The 22,646-nt window shown below is 54.7% G+C and overlaps 1 protein-coding gene across 1 annotated transcript in view; it reads left to right on the forward strand.

Moving 5' to 3' along the window:
• The window catches only part of DNAH17 (dynein axonemal heavy chain 17), a 15,539,113-nt gene that overhangs the window by 6,408,921 nt on the left and 9,107,546 nt on the right, over positions 1 to 22,646 (forward strand). The window lies entirely within an intron of this gene.

Raw genomic sequence — 22,646 nt, forward strand, 5'->3', positions numbered from 1 at the left:
GCAGTTGAAGGTAATGGAACTAATCCGATTGTGGGAGTTCGCAATCTGATTTCAGACGGTCAAAGGTAATCAAGCCATCTGGGTCGAATAACAATCCAACCCACTTACAGCCTTTGGCACACCAGCTGTCGAAGAACTTTGAGTTGTGTCCAGGGGGGAAATTAAGGGTTCCCGGTGTCAGGAGGGGAGAGACATCAGGCCCTTGGTGGTATTTACTCTATCCCAGATTTTCATATAGTAGGATGTCACTGGTGAGGAATATAAGCCCCATGCCCTGTGCTTGCGGGGGAGCCATGCCTATCTTCATATGTTGACCCCTGCAACCATCTGGTACATTAATGACAAGTGTTTTTCTGACAGGGGCGGTTCCATTCACGTATGTACTGTTGGTGCATTGTGTGGTTAGCTATGAATTAAGGGAAGTCCCACCCCGCCCTCTCGTTTATGCCACTCCAGTTGAGCAGTGGCTAGGCGCGCCTTTTTCCCGCCCCATACAAATGTATTAATTACTAACTGCAGCAAGTGGATGACCTTCTGTGGTGGGGCCACAGGAATAGTTTGATTTATATATATAAGATACGTGGCAAAAATTTCATTTTGAGTGCTGCCACCCGCCCGAACCAGGCTAGGGCCAGTCTACCCCAGTTACTCAGAGCCTGAGTTGTTTGTGCCAGCAGAGCCGAGTAGCTCTGTTCCAGGATGTTAGGAATTGTGGGGGCTGGTGCAATGCCCATGTACATTATAGACTGCTCTGCCCGTGTTAATGGGAGCGCTCCATCCAGTTATTCCTGTCGGTCAGGGGCCACTGAGAGATTCAATATATGAGATTTGCTGAGATTCACTTTGAGGTAAGGTAACAATGGTCCTGTCGGGTTTAGAACAAAATTCTTAGCACATTCTACTTAATAGTTAGTAGTTCATTTCTTTTCAACCGTAGCAACATATGCCAAAAAACAATTTAGACGAATAAGCAAATCCAAACCAATATGGGGCATCTCAAGTTATTTTATATGAATTTTCTGGCATTCATAAGTACCCTTCTTTGCATTTAGAAAACACACAATTCAAATGTTTCAAACGGCGCAACAGATTGTGGTAATAGTGAATCAAAGATGGCTTCCTAATCAGACCAGCAAGGTCTAATGGGCTTCTCCTTTTCAGGGAAGCAGGGGCCAACCTGGAGCAACCAGGCCAGCGGTGTAGATTGAAAGGTTCGTCGCCACAGAGGCCACTAGCCGACGGGCAAGTGACCGGACAGACGCGTCGAGCAGGAAATGCAGAAGAGCCCCACGCGGCACTCGTGGAGTGTGGAAGGCTGTTCTTTGGTGCAGATGATGCTCGGGGCTGGGGCTTCTCAAGCCCGAATGCACAACTTCGAGGGTGCCTCAGAAGTTGCACGGCAACCAATTCGCAGGCTTTACAAGATGGCCAGTCCCACGTCTCTCGTCGCCTCCACAGGTCTCAGCTTTGATGTGGCTGTGGATCGGGCTGAAGGAAGTCTGGAAGTCTGGGTCTTGTCAGGCTCTGTGCTCAGGCTCCGGCGGGAGCGTCGACAAAGCAAACCGTTGATCGCTTGATGGTGCCTGCTTACACAGGGTGGTCACTCCTTGACCACAAGGGAGATTCTTCAGTATTCTATCTTCAGGTAGAACGTCGAAGGTCCAGAGTTTCATTTCAAGTTTCAGTTCAGGATAAATCTAAGGTCTCTTTACTCAGCTCCTACCTATATACTAATCTGAGGGGCTGGATTACCTGCTAGGTCCCTCCTATGGCTGGGACCAGGGAAAAGGGTGGTTACACCCCTTTCCCTTTGTCCAGTTTTGCGCCAGAGCTGGGGCTGGAGTGCCCCAGCAACTGGTTTCAACCGGACTATGCATGGGACACCTTGTGTGCCCCAGGCAGAGTCTCATTTCATTCAGCCATTCCTGCCCCAATACACTATGGCCTGTCTGGGGTGGTGCTAGCACCTCCCAAGACAGGAAACCTATTGTCCAAGCCTCCCTCGCTGAAAGGACTCCCAGCAGCAGGAGGTCAGACTTGTGTCGGTGGCAGCAGCATCCATATTGTGATGCTGAGGCTCTGGTTAACTTTAACCGGGTTTACTAGGAACAACATGTCTTCTCCCTCTAGAAGGGTGGAATGCTACCCCCGTCGCCAGAACTGGCGAGGGGGTAGTATTCCAAAGCGTATGACACCTTACACGACATGTTTTGATAAAGTCAAGCCCAAGTTAGCATTCAACCGCGAGGATGATAATGCACTTAAGAGTATATGGTATGGCTATATCATAGAACAGCTATAAGGACATGGTTCCGAAATCTGAAGACAGGCTCAGCTCATGCTAGAGCCTCATCTCTCATAAAACCAAGCACTCTGCCTCCATGATTGTTAAGGCCTGCCATAAGAGTGACTTATAGGTATATATGTGTCTATATGTAAAGGTAGGTATAGGGATACTATGCCTAAGCAAGGGGTGATTACATGACCTGGCTCCAGCTGAGTGATCAGCCAGTTGTGTCAATGTGAATTGTCAGCCAGGGGTGGCATAATACATGCTGCAGCCACTGGTAGGCCTTGGATGCACCTATGCCCTGGGAACTTAAGGTAAGGAGTTCATAAGGTGACCCAATATCCAATTGGAGATGTACCTAAAGTACATGGAGTCCATTTTACAGTGAGAGCAGATAGCCTGGGGCCCTGATTAGCAGGATCCCAGGCCAACTAAGTTGAAAACCAGCTAAACACTAGGCAAAAAATCTGGGGTAACCATAGTCAGGTATCCACCTTCCAACAGAAGACAACACTAACTGTACGAATAGTGTGACTGCAAGGCCACGATAAAGAAAAGTCTCACTGCGGTTCAGAAGAAAGTCCTGCAGAGGCCGGCAGCCAGCATGTTATCCATGTGGTGAAGGTGGAAGTGTGTCTGTGGGATGGTGAGTCCCCGCTGTGCACGAGTGGATCTCCTGGCTGCAGGACAGCAGCAGGAGTGGCCCCCAGTGATCACTGATTTAAACTCACCGAGCTGCTACAGACCCTCGCCTCCTGTCTGACGACGAGAGCCGCAGCTGGCAAAGAAAGTCCGCAGGGCCGGCTCTAGGCTCATGGTGGCCCTGGGCAGGTAGCGTAGGTGGGGGCCCCGGAAGAGGGGGTCCGGACCCTCATGGACATCGATTCGCCAAAATGTTATGGGTGACAAAAGCGACATGTCACTCCCTTTCACACCCAGTGACATCACAGGCGTGTCTAACCTTGGACTTTCGACGGCCTCTTATTTACTGCTTGAGGTGTTATGGAAAGAGCAAGAAATGGAGACAACAGAAAAGTAAACAAAGCTCGATGGGCCCTCTTTAGTTTCTGTTCTCTCTGTCAGTCAGTCTCTCTCTCTGTCAGTCTCTGTCAGTCAATCTCTCTCTCAGTCATTCTCTCTCTCTGTCAGTCTCTCTCTCTGTCAGTCTATCTCTCTCTGACAGTCTCTCTCTCAGCCAGTAAGTCTCCCAGTCTCTCTCTCTCTCTCTTAGTCTCTCTCTCTGTCAGCCAGTCTCGCTCTCTCCAAGTCAGTCTCTCTCTCTCCCAGTCAGTCAGTCTCTCTCAAGTCAGTCATTCTCTCTCTATCTCAGTCAGTCTCTCTCTCTCTCTCCCTGCCAGTCCCCCTCTCAGTCAGTCTCTCTCTCTCTCTGTCAGTCTCTCTCAGTCAGTCAGTCTCTCTCAGTCAGTCAGTCTCTCTAGCAGTCAATCAGTCTATCTCTCTCAGTCAGTCAGTCTCTGCCTCTCTCTCTGTCTCTCTCTCTGTCAGTCAGTATCTCTCTACCTCAGTCAGTCAGTATCTCTCTACCTCAGTCAGTCTCACTCTCAATCAGTCTCTCTCTCTCTGTTAGTCAGTCAGTCACTCTCTTAGTCAGCCAATCTTGCTCTCTCTCTCTGTCAGTTTCCTAGCCAGTCAGTCTCTCAGTCAGTCAGTATTCAGTCTCTGAGTCAGTCAGTCAGTCAGTCTCTCTCTCTCTCAACTCTCTCTCTCTCCATTCTCTCTCTCAACTCTGTCCACTCCATCTCCACTGTCTCTCCACTCTCTCTCCACTGTCTCTCTCTCCACTTTCTCTCTCTCTACTCTCTCTCCACTCTCTCTCCACTATCTCCCTCCACTGTCTCCCTCCACTCTCTCTACTCTCTCTCCACTCTCCCCCCACTCTCTCCCCACTCTCTCTCTCCACTCTCTCCACCCTCTTTCCCTTCACAATCTCTCTCTACTTTCTCTCCACTCCCTCTTTCTCTCCGCTCTCTCTCTCCCTCTCTCTCTCCACTCCCTCACTCCACTCTCTCACTCTCTCTCTCACTCTCTGTCTCACTCTCTTTCCACCCTCTATCTACTCTCTCCACCCTCTTTCTACTCTCTCTCCACTCCCTCTCCACTCTCTCTCCACTCTCTCCACACTCTCTCTCTGCACTGTCTCCTCCACTGTCTCCCTTCACTCTCTCCCTCCACTCTCCCTCCACTCTCTCTCCACTCTCTATGCACTCTCTCTCCTCTCTCTCTTCTCTCTCTCCACTATCCACTTTCTCTCCACTCTCTCTCTCTTCGATCTCTCTCTCCACTGTCTCCTCCACTGTCTCCCTCCACTCTCTCTCCACTCTCTCTCCCTCCACTCTCTCTCCCTCCACTCTCTCTCTCTCTACTCTCTCTCCACTCTCTCTCTACTCTCTCTCCACTGTCTTTCTCTCCACTCTCTCTCCACTCTCTCTCCACTGTCTCCCTCCACTCTCTCTCTCTCCACTCTCTTGCTCACTCTCTCCACTGTCTCCATGCTCTCTCCACTCTCTCTCTCTCCACTGTCTAGCTCCACTCTCTCTCCACTCTCTCTCTCTCTACTCTCTCTCCACTCTCTCTCTCTACTCTCTCTCCACGCTCTCTCTCCACTCTCTCTCTCCACCCCCTCTCCCTCCACTCTCTCTCTCTACTCTCTCTCCACTCTCTCTCTCCACTCTCTCTCTCCACTCTCTCTCTCTACTCTCTCTCCACTGTCTTTCTCTCCACTCTCTCTACTCTCTCTCCACTGACTCTCTCTCTCTACTCTCTCGCTACTCTCTCTCTCCACTCTCTCTATACTCTCTCTCCACTGCCTCACTCCACTCTCTCTCCACTGCCTCACTCCACTCTTTCTCCACTCTCTCTCCACTCTCTCTCTCCACCCTCTCTCTCCACCCTCACTCTCTCTCCACTCTCTCTCTCTACTCTCGCTCTCTACTCTCGCTCTCTACTCTCTCTCTCCACACTCTCTCTCCACTCTCTCTCTCTCCACTCTCTCCCACTCTCTCTCACAAAGTAGTGTGCGTTCCATGGGCATCCGCAGAAATGTTTCCCGGGGGGGCACATTTTTAACTTCATCTCCATCCCCCTTGCACCCTTCTCCCCTCTGCCTTGCAGCACCCTTCTCGCCCTCCCCCTTGCACCCTTCTCCCCCTCCCCCTTGCACTCTTCTCCACCTCCGCCTTGCACCCTTTTCTACCTTGCACCATTCTCCCCTCTGCCTTGCACCCTTCTCCCCTCTGCCTTGCACCCTTCTCCTCTCTGCCTTGCACCCTTCTCCCCTCTGCCTTGCACCCTTCTCCCCTCTGCCTTGCAGCACCCTTCTCGCCCTCCCCCTTGCACCCTTTCCCCCCTCCCCCTTGCACCCTTCTCCACCTCCGCCTTGCACCCTTTTCTACCTTGCACCATTCTCCCCTCTGCCTTGCACCCTTCTCCCCTCTGCCTTGAACCCTTCTCCTCTCTGCCTTGCACCCTTCTCCCCTCTGCCTTGCACCCTTCTCCCATCTGCCTTGCACCCTTCTCCCCTCTGCCTTGCACCCTTCTCCCCTCTGCCTTGTACCCTTCTCCTCTCTGCCTTGCACCCTTCTCCCCTCTGCCTTGCACCCTTCTCCTCTCTGCCTTGCAGCCTTCTCTACCGTGCACCCTTCTCCTCTCTGCCTTGCACCCTTCTCCTCTCTGCCTTGAACCCTTCTCCCCTCCCCGTGGCACCCTTCTCCTCTCCACCTTGCACCCTTCTCCCCTCCGCCTTGCACCCTTCTCCCCCTCCCCGTTGCACCCTTCTCCCCTCCGCCTTGCACCCTTCTCCTCTCCACCTTGCACCCTTCTCCTCTCTGCCTTGCACCCTTCTCCCCTCTGCCTTGCACCCTTCTCCCCTCCGCCTTGCACCCTTCTCCTCTCTGCCTTGCGCCCTTCTCCCCTCTGCCTTGCACCCTTTTCCCCTCCACCTTGCACCCTTCTCCCCTCCGCCTTGCACCCTTCTCCCCCTCCCCGTTGCACCATTCGCCCCTCTTCCTTGCACCCTTCCCCCCTCTGCCTTGCACCCTTCTCCTCTCTGCCTTGCACCCTTCTCCCCTCTGCCTTGCACCTTCTCCCCTCTGCCTTGCACCCTTCTCCTCTCTGCCTTGCACCCTTCTCCCCTCTGCCTTGCACCCTTCTCCCCTCCGCCTTGCACCCTTCTCCTCTCTGCCTTGCATCCTACTCCCCTCTGCCTTGCACCCTTCTCCTCTCTGCCTTGCACCCTTCTCCTCTCTGCCTTGCAACCTTCTACCCTCTGCCTTGCAGCCTTCTCCCCTCTGCCTTGCACCCTTCTCTACCGTGCACCCTTTCTTCTCTCTGCCTTGCACCCTTCTCCCCTCCGCCTTGCACCCTTCTCCTCTCTGCCTTGTACCCTTCTCCCCTCTGCCTTGCACCCTTTTCCCCTCCACCTTGCACCCTTCTCCCCTCCGCCTTGCACCCTTCTCCCCCTCCCCGTTGCACCATTCGCCCCTCTTCCTTGCACCCTTCCCCCCTCTGCCTTGCACCCTTCTCCTCTCTGCCTTGCACCCTTCTCCCCTCTGCCTTGCACCTTCTCCCCTCTGCCTTGCACCCTTCTCCTCTCTGCCTTGCACCCTTCTCCCCTCTGCCTTGCAGCCTTCTCCCCTCTGCCTTGCACCCTTCTCTACCGTGCACCCTTTCTTCTCTCTGCCTTGCACCCTTCTCCCCTCCGCCTTGCACCCTTCTCCTCTCTGCCTTGTACCCTTCTCCCCTCTGCCTTGCACCCTTTTCCCCTCCACCTTGCACCCTTCTCCTCTCTGCCTTGCACCCTTCTCCCCTCTGCCTTGCACCTTCTCCCCTCTGCCTTGCACCCTTCTCCTCTCTGCCTTGCACCCTTCTCCCCTCTGCCTTGCACCCTTCTCCCCTCCGCCTTGCACCCTTCTCCTCTCTGCCTTGCATCCTACTCCCCTCTGCCTTGCACCCTTCTCCTCTCTGCCTTGCACCCTTCTCCTCTCTGCCTTGCAACCTTCTACCCTCTGCCTTGCAGCCTTCTCCCCTCTGCCTTGCACCCTTCTCTACCGTGCACCCTTTCTTCTCTCTGCCTTGCACCCTTCTCCCCTCCGCCTTGCACCCTTCTCCTCTCTGCCTTGCATCCTACTCCCCTCTGCCTTGCACCCTTCTCCTTTCTGCCTTGCACCCTTCTCCTCTCTGCCTTGCAACCTTCTACACTCTGCCTTGCAACCTTCTCCCCTCTGCCTTGCACCCTTCTCTACCGTGCACCCTTTCTACTCTCTGCCTTGCACCCTTCTCCCCTCCGCCTTGCACCCTTCTCCCCTCCGCCTTGCTCCCTTCTCTACTTTGCACCCTTCTCTACCTTGCACCCTTCTCCTCTCTGCCTTCCACCTTTCTCCCCTCTGCCTTGCACCCTTCTCCTCTCTGCCGTGTACCCTTCTCCTCTCTGCCTTGCGCCCTTCTCCTCTCTGCCTTGCACCCTTCTCCCCTCTGCCTTGCACCCTTCTCCCCTCTGCCTTGCAGCACCCTTCTCGCCCTCCCCCTTGCACCCTTTCCCCCCTCCCCCTTGCACCCTTCTCCACCTCCGCCTTGCACCCTTTTCTACCTTGCACCATTCTCCCCTCTGCCTTGCACCCTTCTCCCCTCTGCCTTGAACCCTTCTCCTCTCTGCCTTGCACCCTTCTCCCCTCTGCCTTGCACCCTTCTCCCATCTGCCTTGCACCCTTCTCCCCTCTGCCTTGCACCCTTCTCCCCTCTGCCTTGTACCCTTCTCCTCTCTGCCTTGCACCCTTCTCCCCTCTGCCTTGCACCCTTCTCCTCTCTGCCTTGCAGCCTTCTCTACCGTGCACCCTTCTCCTCTCTGCCTTGCACCCTTCTCCTCTCTGCCTTGCACCCTTCTCCCCTCCCCGTGGCACCCTTCTCCTCTCCACCTTGCACCCTTCTCCCCTCCGCCTTGCACCCTTCTCCCCCTCCCCGTTGCACCCTTCTCCCCTCCGCCTTGCACCCTTCTCCTCTCCACCTTGCACCCTTCTCCTCTCTGCCTTGCACCCTTCTCCCCTCTGCCTTGCACCCTTCTCCCCTCCGCCTTGCACCCTTCTCCTCTCTGCCTTGCGCCCTTCTCCCCTCTGCCTTGCACCCTTTTCCCCTCCACCTTGCACCCTTCTCCCCTCCGCCTTGCACCCTTCTCCCCCTCCCCGTTGCACCATTCGCCCCTCTTCCTTGCACCCTTCCCCCCTCTGCCTTGCACCCTTCTCCTCTCTGCCTTGCACCCTTCTCCCCTCTGCCTTGCACCTTCTCCCCTCTGCCTTGCACCCTTCTCCTCTCTGCCTTGCACCCTTCTCCCCTCTGCCTTGCACCCTTCTCCCCTCCGCCTTGCACCCTTCTCCTCTCTGCCTTGCATCCTACTCCCCTCTGCCTTGCACCCTTCTCCTCTCTGCCTTGCACCCTTCTCCTCTCTGCCTTGCAACCTTCTACCCTCTGCCTTGCAGCCTTCTCCCCTCTGCCTTGCACCCTTCTCTACCGTGCACCCTTTCTTCTCTCTGCCTTGCACCCTTCTCCCCTCCGCCTTGCACCCTTCTCCTCTCTGCCTTGTACCCTTCTCCCCTCTGCCTTGCACCCTTTTCCCCTCCACCTTGCACCCTTCTCCCCTCCGCCTTGCACCCTTCTCCCCCTCCCCGTTGCACCATTCGCCCCTCTTCCTTGCACCCTTCCCCCCTCTGCCTTGCACCCTTCTCCTCTCTGCCTTGCACCCTTCTCCCCTCTGCCTTGCACCTTCTCCCCTCTGCCTTGCACCCTTCTCCTCTCTGCCTTGCACCCTTCTCCCCTCTGCCTTGCACCCTTCTCCCCTCCGCCTTGCACCCTTCTCCTCTCTGCCTTGCATCCTACTCCCCTCTGCCTTGCACCCTTCTCCTCTCTGCCTTGCACCCTTCTCCTCTCTGCCTTGCAACCTTCTACCCTCTGCCTTGCAGCCTTCTCCCCTCTGCCTTGCACCCTTCTCTACCGTGCACCCTTTCTTCTCTCTGCCTTGCACCCTTCTCCCCTCCGCCTTGCACCCTTCTCCTCTCTGCCTTGCATCCTACTCCCCTCTGCCTTGCACCCTTCTCCTTTCTGCCTTGCACCCTTCTCCTCTCTGCCTTGCAACCTTCTACACTCTGCCTTGCAACCTTCTCCCCTCTGCCTTGCACCCTTCTCTACCGTGCACCCTTTCTACTCTCTGCCTTGCACCCTTCTCCCCTCCGCCTTGCACCCTTCTCCCCTCCGCCTTGCTCCCTTCTCTACTTTGCACCCTTCTCTACCTTGCACCCTTCTCCTCTCTGCCTTCCACCTTTCTCCCCTCTGCCTTGCACCCTTCTCCTCTCTGCCGTGTACCCTTCTCCTCTCTGCCTTGCGCCCTTCTCCTCTCTGCCTTCCGCCCTTCTCCCCTCTGCCTTGCACCCTTCTCCCCTCTGCCTTGCACCCTTCTCCCCCTCCGCCTGGACTCCAAAACGTAAACTGATCACTTTCTTCAAACAAAATAATTTTGACCTAATAGACAAGCTTTTTATTTTTAGTAAATGCATGGCAGGTGCTCTACTATCAGTTCGCAGTTTTCATCCAGTATCCATATGTACTCTGGCTATACAAGGAAAGTGCCACCATCCCAAGCCAAGGATACACACAAAATACTAAGAACTACCAACAATATATCGGCCAAACAAGGGTGGGCAGAGAGCACATCACCCTCACATGCATTCATGTTTTAATGAGGATGCTTTTCTCTCACAATAAAATTAATGTTTGTACAAATGCCATTTTGACACCTCTATGTGCTGTACATAACGATTGTCACTGTAACTCAGCTTACCGAACTCAGAGGGAAGGTTGACTTGGTACACCGAGAGAATAACAAATGACTCGGAGGACTTAAACAGATGTCAGAGTGAGCGTGAAACGGACTACGATAAAGCAAGCAATTAAAATTGTATTTTGTTTAAAAGAACCATGACTTGTCGGAAAACACAGTTTTTATCTGAAAGAAACACGTTAGTGTTAGATTCCTTACCTTAGAATATCCCCAGGCGTCAGTCTGGATCCGGAAACTTTTGCGTAGCAGTACCCCTGCATGTCGGTAGGCGTCGTCTGCAGGCGTCCCCTGCGGCTCCGCGTCCGTCGTCGGCGTCGTGCGCCGTGATGACGTCGCTGGAGTATATAGACGCCGCCTCCGCGCGCTGACGTCAGTTCTTCTTTTTTCCGCGCCAGTAAGCGCAGATCCGAAGAGCAGTACTCCGGTCTTTTGACCAAGTTTTGTCAAACTTTCTATATCTTTTTGGTGCCTGGTAGGATGCCCGGTTTCAAGAATTGTGACGGTTGTGACCGCACGATGTCGGTCACGGACCATTACCGACTCTGCCTCCGGTGCCTGGGCCCCGACCACGATGTGGGCGCCTGCGTCGATTGCCGGGCTCTGACTAACAAGGCTAGACGGGAGCGGTCCCGCAAGCTACTCGAGCTCCGGGTGTCGGCCCCGCGTCGGGAGCGGTCCCGGTCCGGCCGGAGGTCCAGGAAGCGTTCGAGGGAGCGGTCGCGTAGCCGTGCCGGAGGCTCCGGAAGTCGTCACCATTCGTCGGGCTCTTCAGGTAAGAAACACAAGAAGTCGGGGCGTCGTCATCGTACCCCCGACGCTCGCACGACGCGGCCGGGAGTTCGAGTGACCCCAACCCCGCGGCTCCGCGAGAGTCGCCGGCGCGGCCTGCCCCATACCCTCCGGTCCCTGGGCAAGGTGCGACGCCTGAGGAGATTGAGGCGTTCCTCATGGCCATGAGGGCGCTCACTTCTCCGGCGGGGCCTACGGCGCCTTCGGGTCCAGTGCTACCGTCTGGGGGCCCTGGCGGTTCGGGTGTCCCTGACTCAACGCCATCGGGTGCTCCGGCCCCGGTGCCGCCGACGGCTCCAACCCCGGCGCCGCAAGGGCCTTCGGGGTCGACGCCGGGTGGTCTGCCGGCCGCTCCGGCGCCGATTCCATCGGGGTTACCCCCGACGCCGCCCCCGCGCGGCGCCGGTTCTCCTGCGCCGGCTCCGGGCGGCGCCGTGCCCATACCCTCCCCGAATCCGGACGCGGAGTCGAACCGACGTCGCTCGACGCCGGGCTCGACGCCGATGGGGCCTGTGAACCCCGAGGAGCCGGTCTACATCGTTGACTCCGAATATGGAGATGATGAAGAGTATGGGGAAGGTTGGGAGGGGTCTGAGGACCCTCTGTCACGTGAGTGCCAGTATGACATGGACTGGACAGGTGATTTGGGGGATGCCAGTGGTCTGGACGACTCACCTAACCCTGGCTTTGTCTCTCCTCCTTCCGTGGCATCGGAGGAGGGAGCTGCTTATTCAGTGGTGTTGATGAGGGCTGCCAAGGCCTTACACCTTGAGCTCCCCGTCGCGGCCGTGAGGCCTAACATCCTCACTGAGGTCTTCAAACCGCAGTCATGCCCACAGGAGCCACTGCTGCCGTTTAACGAAGCCTTGTCAGACGTTCTGTTGGGCACGTGGTCCAGGCCAGCTTCAGGTTCGCCTGTTGATTGGAACGTGGCCAGACGCCACCGTCCTTGTCCGGACGACCCCAAGTTCCTGTCCACCCATCCCACCCCCGAGAGTCTGGTGATCCAGGCCTCAACCTCCCAGACCGCATTCCCGTTGGCCCCGCCCGACCGGGAATCAAAGAGGTATGACCAGTATGGCAAGAAGGTCTTCTCGTCCCTGAGTTTGGGACTGCGGTCTTGCAACACCGCTTGCCTCTTGGGCCGCTACACCCACTCTGTGTGGGATACGGTCGCGGAACTGCTGCCAGAATGCCCCATGGAGGTGCGGGCAAAACTCGGCAAAGCTGTGGCTGAGGGCCGAGATGCAGCAAAATATTCCATACGGTGTGGTCTTGATACGACCGACTCGCTAGGCAGAGCGATGTCCACGACTGTGGCGATTCGTCGCCACGCCTGGCTGAGATCCGCCAACTTTTCGGCAGATGTCCAGAATGCCTTGATGGACATGCCGTTCGATGGCTGTCGCCTGTTTGGTGACAAGGCGGACCACGCGCTGGAACGCTTCAAGGACTCCAGGGTCACGGCCAAGTCCTTGGGTCTCTCGACCCAGCCCCAGCAAACGGGTTCGTTTCGCTCCTTTCGTGGCCAAGGAAGGGGCGTCCCCACACGTGCTGCCAGCCACGCGCCGCAACAATCTTTTCAACGCGGTGGCGGCCGTGGACACCGCCGTGGAGGCGGTCGGATTCAACGGCGGGGTCAGGCCACACCTCCCCCCGCAGCATCTGCCTCCAAATCCTCCTAGTCCGTGCTTTCGGCCCCATGTGACGCCAGTGGGTGGCAGGGTTCGCCATCACCACGCTCACTGGCGCACAATTACATCGGACAGCTGGGTGCTGCAAATCGTCCGAAGGGGCTACTCCCTCCCCTTCGAGACCTCTCCTCCAGCCATGCCACTGCAGAACCACCGTGTGTCGGGGGACCACTTGACACTTCTGCAGGAGGAAGTTACGGCCCTCTTGGCCAAGGGGCCATCAAGCGCGTTCCTGGGCCAGAAGTAGGGCGTAGTTGCTATTCCCACTACTTTCTGGTACCCAAGAAGGACAAGGGGGGCCTACGTCCTATCTTGGATCTACGGAACGTCAACGGCTTCCTCCGGAAGGAGAAGTTCAAGATGTTGACATTAGCTCAGGTCTTGGCTGCTCTAGACCCGCAAGACTGGATGGTAGCGTTGGACTTGCAGGATGCGTATTTTCACATCCCCGTCCTGCCGGCCCACCGGCGTTACCTGCGGTTCGCGGTAGGCCAGGAGCACTTTCAGTTTATCGTGCTCCCCTTCGGCCTTACCAGCGCCCCACGGGTGTTCACAAAGGTGATGGCGGTGGTCGCAGCCCATCTGCGCAGGTTAGGGGTTTCAGTCTTCCCCTACCTAGACGACTGGTTGTTGAAGGCGGGCTCGCCCCAGACAGTCGTCCACCACCTTCAGATGACGGCAGACCTCTTGCAAGACCTGGGGTTCTCCATCAATGTGCCGAAATCACACCTGTGTCCCTCTCAAAAGCTCCTTTTCATCGAAGCGGTTCTGGACTCGGCGCAGTTTCGGGTTTATCCTCCGGAACGGCAGGTCCGGGATATACAGGCTTTGATTCCCATCTTTCAGCCGCTATCCCGGGTTTCGGTCAGGTTGACACTGCGGCTGCTGGGGCTGATGGCCTCCTGCATCCTTCTGGTGCATCACGCCCGGTGGCAGATGCGGGCTCTGCAGTGGGACCTGAAGTTTCAGTGGGTCCAGCATCAGGGCAACTTGTCCGACCACGTCTTGATCTCGGAGGGCACTGCGAGACAACTGCAGTGGTGGCTTACGGACCGCGATTGGGTCAGAGGCAGATCCCTCTCCCTTCCCCAACCGGAGCACGTTGTCGTGACGGACGCATCCCTCCAGGGCTGGGGTGGCCACTTGGGAGAGGCAGAGATCAGAGGCATCTGGTCTCCGGCGGAGTCCCGGCTCCATATCAACCTGTTGGAGCTGCGGGCGATTCGTCTAGCACTGAAGGCATTCCTCCCCTTTGTCAACGGGAGTGTAGTGCAGGTGTTCACCGACAACACCACCGCCATGTGGTACTGCAACAAACAGGGCGGAGTGGGGTCGTGGACCCTTTGCCAGGAGGCTCTGCGCCTCTGGCAGTGGCTGGAACGTCAGGGCGTGACTTTGACGGTTCAACACCTGGCAGGTTCTCTGAACGCCAGGGCGGACGAACTCAGCCGTCGGTGCTCGATGGATCACGAATGGCGTCTGAACTCGGACGTGGCGCAAGGCCTCTTTCTGCAATGGGGAGAGCCTTGGTTAGATCTATTCGCCACAGAAGAGAACGCGCAATGTCATCAGTTCTGCGCGTTGGAGTTTCCAAGACTGCACTCGCACGGCGACGCCTTTCGGCGCGAGTGGAGTTGTGGTCTGTTATACACCTTTCCGCCTATACCACTTCTGCCCAGAGTGCTGAAGAAGATCAGGCGCGACCGGGCCCAAGTTATCCTTGTGGCTCCGGACTGGGCTCGAAGGTACTGGTATCCCGAGCTACTCAGCATGTCAGTCGGTCCCCCGATCCGCCTGCCCCTTCAGGAGGACCTTCTGTCGCAGCAGCAGGGGACGGTCCTCCACCCAAACCTGTCCAGTCTCCACCTCCATGCTTGGAGATTGAGCGACGGCAGTTGAGGCCATTTGACTTGCCTCCTGAAGTCTGTGATGTAATTCTGGCAGCCAGGCGACCCTCCACGAAGTCGGTATACGCCTGTCGGTGGAACAGATTTGTGGCATGGTGCACAGCAAAGGCTGTGGATCCTCTTTCTGCCCCTCTTTCCGAGGTTCTTCTGTTTCTTCTCTCTCTTGCCCAGCAGGGCTCTGCTCTGGGCACTATCAAGGGCTACCTTTCGGCCCTTTCAGCCTTTCTAAGGCTTCCTGATCAGCCTTCTTTGTTCAAGTCCCCAATTGTAACGAGATTCTTGAAGGGCATCACACACATGTATCCACCTGTTCCGTTTGTGATGCCTCAGTGGGACTTGAACCTGGTTCTGACCTTTTTGATGTGTGCTCCCTTTGAGCCCCTTCATTCTTGTCCTCTCCGTCTCCTGACTTTAAAGACGGCTTTCCTGGTTGCCATCACCTCTGCCAGGAGAGTGAGTGAGCTCCAGGCTCTTTCTGTCCAACCTCCTTTCCTGTCCATTCATCCTGACAAGGTGGTTCTCAGGACTAGACCTTCTTTCCTGCCCAAAGTAGTTTCTGCTTTTCACATCGGGCAGTCTATCACCCTCCCCTCCTTCTTCCCGCCTCCGCATCCCTCAAAGGATGAAGAGCGGCTCCATCGTCTGGACCCAAAACGTGCGCTTTCATTTTATATGGATCGCACACGCCAGTTCCGGGTGGATGACCAACTGTTTGTTGGCTACGTGGGTGCGAAGAAGGGACGGGCGGTGTGTAAACGAACCATCTCTCGGTGGGTCGTTCTGTGCATCAAAGCGTGCTACTCTTTGGCTCGCAAGGAGCCTCCTGTTGGGTTGAGGGCCCATTCCACTCAGGCCATGGCGGCTACTACTGCCCTGGGCCAGGGAGTCCCTTTGCAGGACATTTGCCAGGCGGCTACGTGGGGCTCGCTGCACACCTTTGCGAGGCACTACTGCCTGGACAGTCAAGTCCGGAGGGATGGCTTTTTTGGCCGTTCTGTCCTCCAGGACTTTCTGGTGTAGGAATGTATTGGTTGGCAGACCCACCACCGGGGTTGGTATTGCTGGGGTATCTATTCTAAGGTAAGGAATCTAACACTAACGTGTTTCTTTCAGATGAACAAGTTACTTACCTTCGGTAACGATATATCTGTAAGAAAAATTAGTTAGTGTTAGATTCCTTACCGAACCCACCCATCCTCCCCGTTCTGCGAACTGATACCTAGGGTTAAGGACATCCCTTTCAGGGCCCTAGTTTCAAATTGCACCAGTGTTGGTTCTCTCATGGCTCTGCGTTTTCTGGCGCGGAAAAGCTGTGTACAAAGAACTGGCATCAGAGCGCGGAGGCGGCGTCTATATACTCCAGCGACGTCATCACGGCGCACGACGCCGACGACGGACGCGGAGCCGCAGGGGACGCCTGCAGACGACGCCTACCGACGCGCAGGGGTACTGCTACGCAAAAGTTTTCCGGATCCAGACTGACTCCTGGGGATATTCTAAGGTAAGGAATCTAACACTAACTAATGTTTCTTACAGATATATCGTTACCGAAGGTAAGTAACTTGTTCATTATGTATAAAAGTTCTTAAAAATGTCACAGTGATTACAAACTATATTTCACAGGCACGTATGTTGGAGAAAGGACCTACAGGCTGTCTGAACAGAGATCAGATAATCTTCCCTTACTTGCAGGCCCATTATCCCATTCCACCGAGACCTCTGTTTCACCTTTCAACAATAAAAATACACTTACTCACTGTCTCGTTCCTTGTCCCAAACTTGGTGGCTGAGGAAGCGCTTCTGCATCTGGAGCGTTCTTTCTAATAATTATAATTCACCATGGGCCAACCTGTGCACAAGCACATGCCAGCATGCCAGCTCTCCACATGCCAGCATGCCAGCTCTCCACATTTACCAAGGCCCACTCAAGAGGGGTGTGCAAATCGCTTTCACTTTCGCAATGTTAGACATGCGTAGTCGAGCCGGCTAAAATAATCCAGAAAATGTAAGCATGCTTTTAAAATGCTGATGTGGAAACAGAGCCAGCTTCAACATTGTAATTGTGTCTTTAGATAACTTGTAGGGGAGGCAGAGAAGCAGTTTTTTTAAGGGTGCCACAATCACATTAAGAGGTCCCTAGCCCATGTAGGCCCCCAAACCCTGACAACCCCTCACCCCTCACAGACAGCCCTGGCCTTCTCCCTTCTCAAAGGAATAGTGCCCTGAGGAGAATGCACCATCCTAGGGCCCCCACCCCCTCTTCTTTCCGGACTTGGGTCGTGGCTTTGACTGAAGAGAAACAATGGAAGTTGATACTTTGTTTCTCTTCAGTCAAAGGTCAGCAGCGCGAGGAGCGAGGAGCAGGCTGCAGACAGCAGCAGCTGCTTTAGAGAGAGAGACACAGCTCTCTACCAGAGGGCTCAGCTGAGGGGCCCCCTTCAACTACTGGAGACTGCCTCCCCACCCCCCCCCCCGCCCCCCCCAGAAAACAACAACACGTGCTGAGAGATGGAGAGAGAGACAGGGGAAGCGCGAGATATCCTAAAAAATAATAGAAGCCGGGAGGCTGTCAAATCCTGCCAGGGGGCCGCCAGTGATCCTTCTGATCTGATCCTCGTCGTGGCGGCCCCTGGGGTTTGGCAGCCCTGTGCAGGTGCACAGTTTGCACATGCCTAGGGCCGGCCCTGCCCTTCTCCTCTCTGCCGTGTACCCTTCTCCTCTCTGCCTTGCGCCCTTCTCCTCTCTGCCTCCCGCCCTTCTCCCCTCTGCCTTGCACCCTTCTCCCCTCTGCCTTGCACCCTTCTCCCCCTCCGCCTGGACTCCAAAACGTAAACTGATCACTTTCTTCAAACAAAATAATTTTGACCTAATAGACAAGCTTTTTATTTTTAGTAAATGCATGGCAGGTGCTCTACTATCAGTTTGCAGTTTTCATCCAGTATCCATATGTACTCTGGCTATACAAGGAAAGTGCCACCATCCCAAGCCAAGGATACACACTAAATACTAAGAACTACCAACAATATATCGGCCAAACAAGGGTGGGCAGAGAGCACATCACCCTCACATGCATTCATGTTTTAATGAGGATGCTTTTCTCTCACAATAAAATTAATGTTTGTACAAATGCCATTTTGACACCTCTATGTGCTGTACATAACGATTGTCACTGTAACTCAGCTTACCGAACTCAGAGGGAAGGTTGACTTGGTACACCGAGAGAATAACAAATGACTCGGAGGACTTAAACAGATGTCAGGGTGAGCGTGAAACGGACTACGATAAAGCAAGCAATTAAAATTGTATTTTGTTTAAAAGAACCATGACTTGTCGGAAAACATAGTTTCTATTATGTATAAAAGTTCCTAAAAATGTCACAGTGATTACAAACTATATTGCACAGGCACATATGTTGGAGAAAGGACCTACAGGCTGTCTGAACAGAGATCAGATAATCTTCCCTTACTTGCAGGCCCATTATCCCATTCCACCGAGACCTCTGTTTCACCTTTCAACAATAAAAAATACACTTACTCACTGTCTCGTTCCTTGTCCCAAACTTGGTGGCTGAGGAAGCGCTTCTGCATCTGGAGTGTTCTTTCTAATAATTATAATTCACCATGGGCCAACCTGTGCACAAGCACATAGCAGAACACTGTGTCTTCGCCACATGCCAGCATGCCAGCTCTCCACATGCCAGCATGCCAGCTCTCCACATTTACCAAGGCCCACTCAAGAGGGGTGTGCAAATCGCTTTCACTTTCGCAATGTTAGACATGCGTAGTCGAGCCGGCTAAAATCATCCAGAAAATGTAAGCATGCTTTTAAAATGCTGATGTGGAAACAGAGCCAGCTTCAACATTGTAATTGTGTCTTTAGATAACTTGTAGGGGAGGCAGAGAAGCAGTTTTTTTAAGGGTGCCACAATCACATTAAGAGGTCCCCAGCCCATGTAGGCCCCCAAACCCTGACAACCCCTCACCCCTCACAGACAGCACTGGCCTTCTCCCTTCTCAAAGGAATAGTGCCCTGAGGAGAATGCACCATCCTAGGGCCCCCACCCCCTCTTCTTTCCAGACTTGGGTTATGGCTTTGACTGAAGAGAAACAATGGAAGTTGATACTTTGTTTCTCTTCAGTCAAAGGTCAGCAGCGCGAGGAGCGAGGAGCAGGCTGCAGACAGCAGCAGCTGCTTTAGAGAGAGAGACACAGCTCTCTACCGGAGGGCTCAGCTGAGGGGCCCCCTTCAACTACTGGAGACTGCCCCCCCCCCCGAAAACAACAACACGTGCTGAGAGATGGAGGGAGAGACAGGGGAAGCGCGAGATATCCTAAAAAATAATAGAAGCCGGGAGGCTGCCAAATCCTGCCAGGGGGCCGCCAGTGATCCTTCTGATCTGATCCTCGTCGTGGCGGCCCCTGGGGTTTGGCGGCCCTGTGCAGGTGCACAGTTTGCACATGCCTAGGGCCGGCCCTGAAGTTCGAGACAATGCTGTACACCCTCTGGGGTCCGATGGATGTGGCAACGGAAGGGAACACCATGACTACCTGCCCCCAGAGAAGCTCACTTGTGTTTGCCACACACCAGAGGAACTGACTGTAGCAAGCAGTGATTATTGACCTACACCGTTTGCAAAGTGCCAGCAAAGCACAGCGAGCGGAAACGAAAGGTGGCTGCAGAGAATAGTAAGTCACGATGTAACAGGAGAAGGACTGGCAGGCAGGCCAAACACAGAAACTTATCGATCTTTAGAGATTTGCGAACAATGATGAGGGCAGGTATCCTCGTTTAGAAGAGTGTGGAGAGCGCTGAGTGCACAGTTTGCCAGGGCCCGAGCAGCCAAGCCGCCTGAAGGCAATAAACACAACCTGTTTCACCTCCATAAATGAACCAGGACAATGCCGGCAAACACCACCAGAGGGAGCTAGAGAACCTTCTATGCTGTGATGTTCTTCGATAGCAACCCACCCCAGTTTCAGTTGTCAGCCCAGTCATAGGATGCCATTCCAGCATTTTTAAATTCTACGTACCAGGCGGGACATCTGCAAACCACAAAATATATCAAGAAAGGATCCCTAATGCTCACAAGCTAAACGCAGTACACCAGTACCACTGTAAGCCTGCAGAGTATGTCCTATTGTCTCTACTTAAGACCCACCGCAACCAGAACTCTGCAAGAGAAAGACCAGAGCATTGCTGTTTGCCAATAAATGCAGAGAAAGGGAAAATTGGTCATTTCCCCACGACACCCAGTCTGCTGGGATGAGAGACACCACGCACTGCCTGTATGCACAGAGTGGCACCTTAGCAAGAGCGAGAGCTGCGACTCAGACATACACCTTTTCGCCAGGCTGTCGTTTTGGAGCGGAAAAGACTGGATACTCCAGGAGAGAGCGCCAAGAAGCCCAACGAGAGGCACTAGAAACTGCACACACCCACCCAAGGCAACAAGAAGACCAGAGCTGCCCCAGCCAACTGATGCATCAAGTGGCCAAGCAATGTCCAGAGATGGCAATAGGACTGAAAGCACATCAAGTGCCCTAAGAGGGTGCCCAGGAAGAGGACTGAGTGCACGAAGTCAGAAGGGCACAGAAAACGCATCAGCAAAGGTGACAGCATGGGCAGGCAGGCGCCCAGGAGAAAGAGACACCTCCAATGAAAAGAAGCACTGCTGGAACCAGCAGGGAGATTCCATACATCACCACAGCAGCAACGCAGCACAGTGTCCTCCCTCACACTGCCTTAAGCAGGAATTGTCAGTGACCCAAGGCTAATGAGAGGAGAGTCGCACACCCCTCGTGGCAAGCTGCCACCACAATGTATGTTCCGACAACTGGCGACACGTGCCCGGATGTCACGTTGCCCAGCATGCAAGGAGCACGTCACCCCAACTGACCAGCCTGGACAAACACGCTGAAGCGGAGACAGAAGCCAGCGCCATGGCAGCGCCGCCTCGAGGTCCAAGTCCCATGCCCTCGAAGAAAGAAGAGAGTGACAGCCCTGTCACCCCGAAATCAGATGAACACAGGTGGGGCGAACAGACCAACAAAGAAAGAAGACCGAGGACTCATACAGCAAGCCAAAGGCACACCCTGACACACCAGATAGCCACCAAGGCGGACCGACGGCCCTGGAGACAGCACCAAGGGAGAACCAAGAGTAAGCTGCAGCAAGTGAAAACCGAATCCCATCCCAACGCCTCCGAAGGTGAGCGTCAATCGATGTCCCTGGATACAGCCTCAAGGGAGAACCAAGAGTAAGCGCAAACTGAGTCTCATCCCAACGCTTCCCTAGGTGAGCGCCCACCAGCGTCCCTGGATATAGCCTCAAGGGAGAACCAAGAGTAAGCCGCAGCAAGCGCAAACTGAGTATCATCCCAACACTTCCTCAGGTGAGCGTCAACCGGCGTCCCTGGAAACAGCTTCACGGGAGAACCGAACATAAGCCACTGCAAACGCAAACCATGGATCATCCCAACGCTTCCCCAGGCGACAGTCCACCCCAGAGTGTCAGCAGTCCAAATCAAACGGCATCCCTGCTCCTGACTGCAAATGCCATGGGTGAAGATCAGCACCAAGTGTCTTTCCTCACACCGCCTCAAGACGGAGTCAGCAGTGGCCCCAAGCCAGGCAAGAGAGGATCCACACACACTCTACGTGTTACGCCACCACAGAAACTCAACCTCAGCAAGGCGGAGGCACATGGCTGGCAAGTCCCTCCTGACATCCAACTCTCCCAGCAAGTCACCACCACCTGTCATCCTGAGTCACCACAGGCTGGCAACCACCATTGCGCCAGCCATCAGCACATGTGTCACAAACCACTCCTAGAGTATCAATGGACTTGAGTCACAGGCTGTTGCCATACCAGCCAAGAAAATAGACCAGAGGCTACCTGTGAACTGGCACACCCCTGAACCGCAGTAGCGAGAGCAAGCAACGGCCAAGACCTCTCCACCATAGAGGGTTGTGCGTGCGACCAAGTAACGGCTCCTCAGTGGTCCTGCGGCTGCCCCCAGTCGGCAGACAAGCGGCCCCAGTGTATCCCTCCTGCAGTCCCGCAGCAACCCTGGCAACGGGCCTCTCCAGGTGGGAGAGTGAAAAGAGACTTTGCCCCTCCGACGGGTTATCAGTTGCAGCCAAAAGGTTCCACAGAGACAATTGATCAGGCAACACCTCCACAAACCGTTACCATGAACTCCATCCATGCTCATGACGCATCCCATTAAAAGAACTGGTTGAATTCACCACAGACCATCACCGACGTCAACAAATGGGAGGCCATTCAATGCATGTCATCAGTGAACTGACGCTATACAGCAGATGTCTCCAAGCCAGCAGGTGTGTCCTGAACCCTTCATGTTAAACTAAGAGTGGCGACCGAGAAGGTCCTGCTGCAGGCAGAGTCATCAGCCCACGTCTCAGAAGACTGATGGACCATGTGGTGTTTTAGTTTAGCTGTTTTGTCCCCACCGGTTGGACTAACATTTTGTTTGTTCTTTAATAAAGTTGGGAAGGAATGTAGTGTCCTGCGGGACACGTTCTAGTGTTCCACAGGAAGCTGTAATCCCAGCCACTTCCTCGAGGGCTGGAAACACTGCACCCCCACACCCATCTATCACGGGTGTCATGAGTGACGTGGCCCCGTCAATAAAAGGGCCCGGGTGCACGTGCTCGCGGCTAGTTACCTTACCACATTCCAGTGTCTGTGTCGTCCTTTCTGCGCTATGTGGGCCTAGAGCCCAGAACATAACAGGGTCGACACCCGGCTGTAAATACGATGCTAAAGGACGATGGCATCGGAGAGACTCTTGAGCACGTCTCACATGGCTGCTATCTTGGCCACACACCCCTGGGGGGGATACATTATGTATCTGTATTTGTATAACTGCACTTGAGGTCTGGCACTCCTCTTTGCTACGGAGGTTCCTTTCATTTGAACCTTTTCACTTATTATGTTACATTGTTTTATGTTGGTTTATATGCACCTTCCACCCCATAGAGACAGACGTGGGGTTGTTTCCGGTCTACGGTACTTCTCCATATCTCTATGTTGCCATATCTGTTTTTCGTGTTTTTTTTTCCCATCATTCTCCATATATTATTTTTTCTCTCTCCTGTGGC

The sequence above is a fragment of the Lissotriton vulgaris genome, chromosome 7 (genome assembly GCF_964263255.1).
Source record: "Lissotriton vulgaris chromosome 7, aLisVul1.2, whole genome shotgun sequence".
In the NCBI taxonomy this organism is placed as follows: Eukaryota; Metazoa; Chordata; class Amphibia; order Caudata; family Salamandridae; genus Lissotriton; species Lissotriton vulgaris.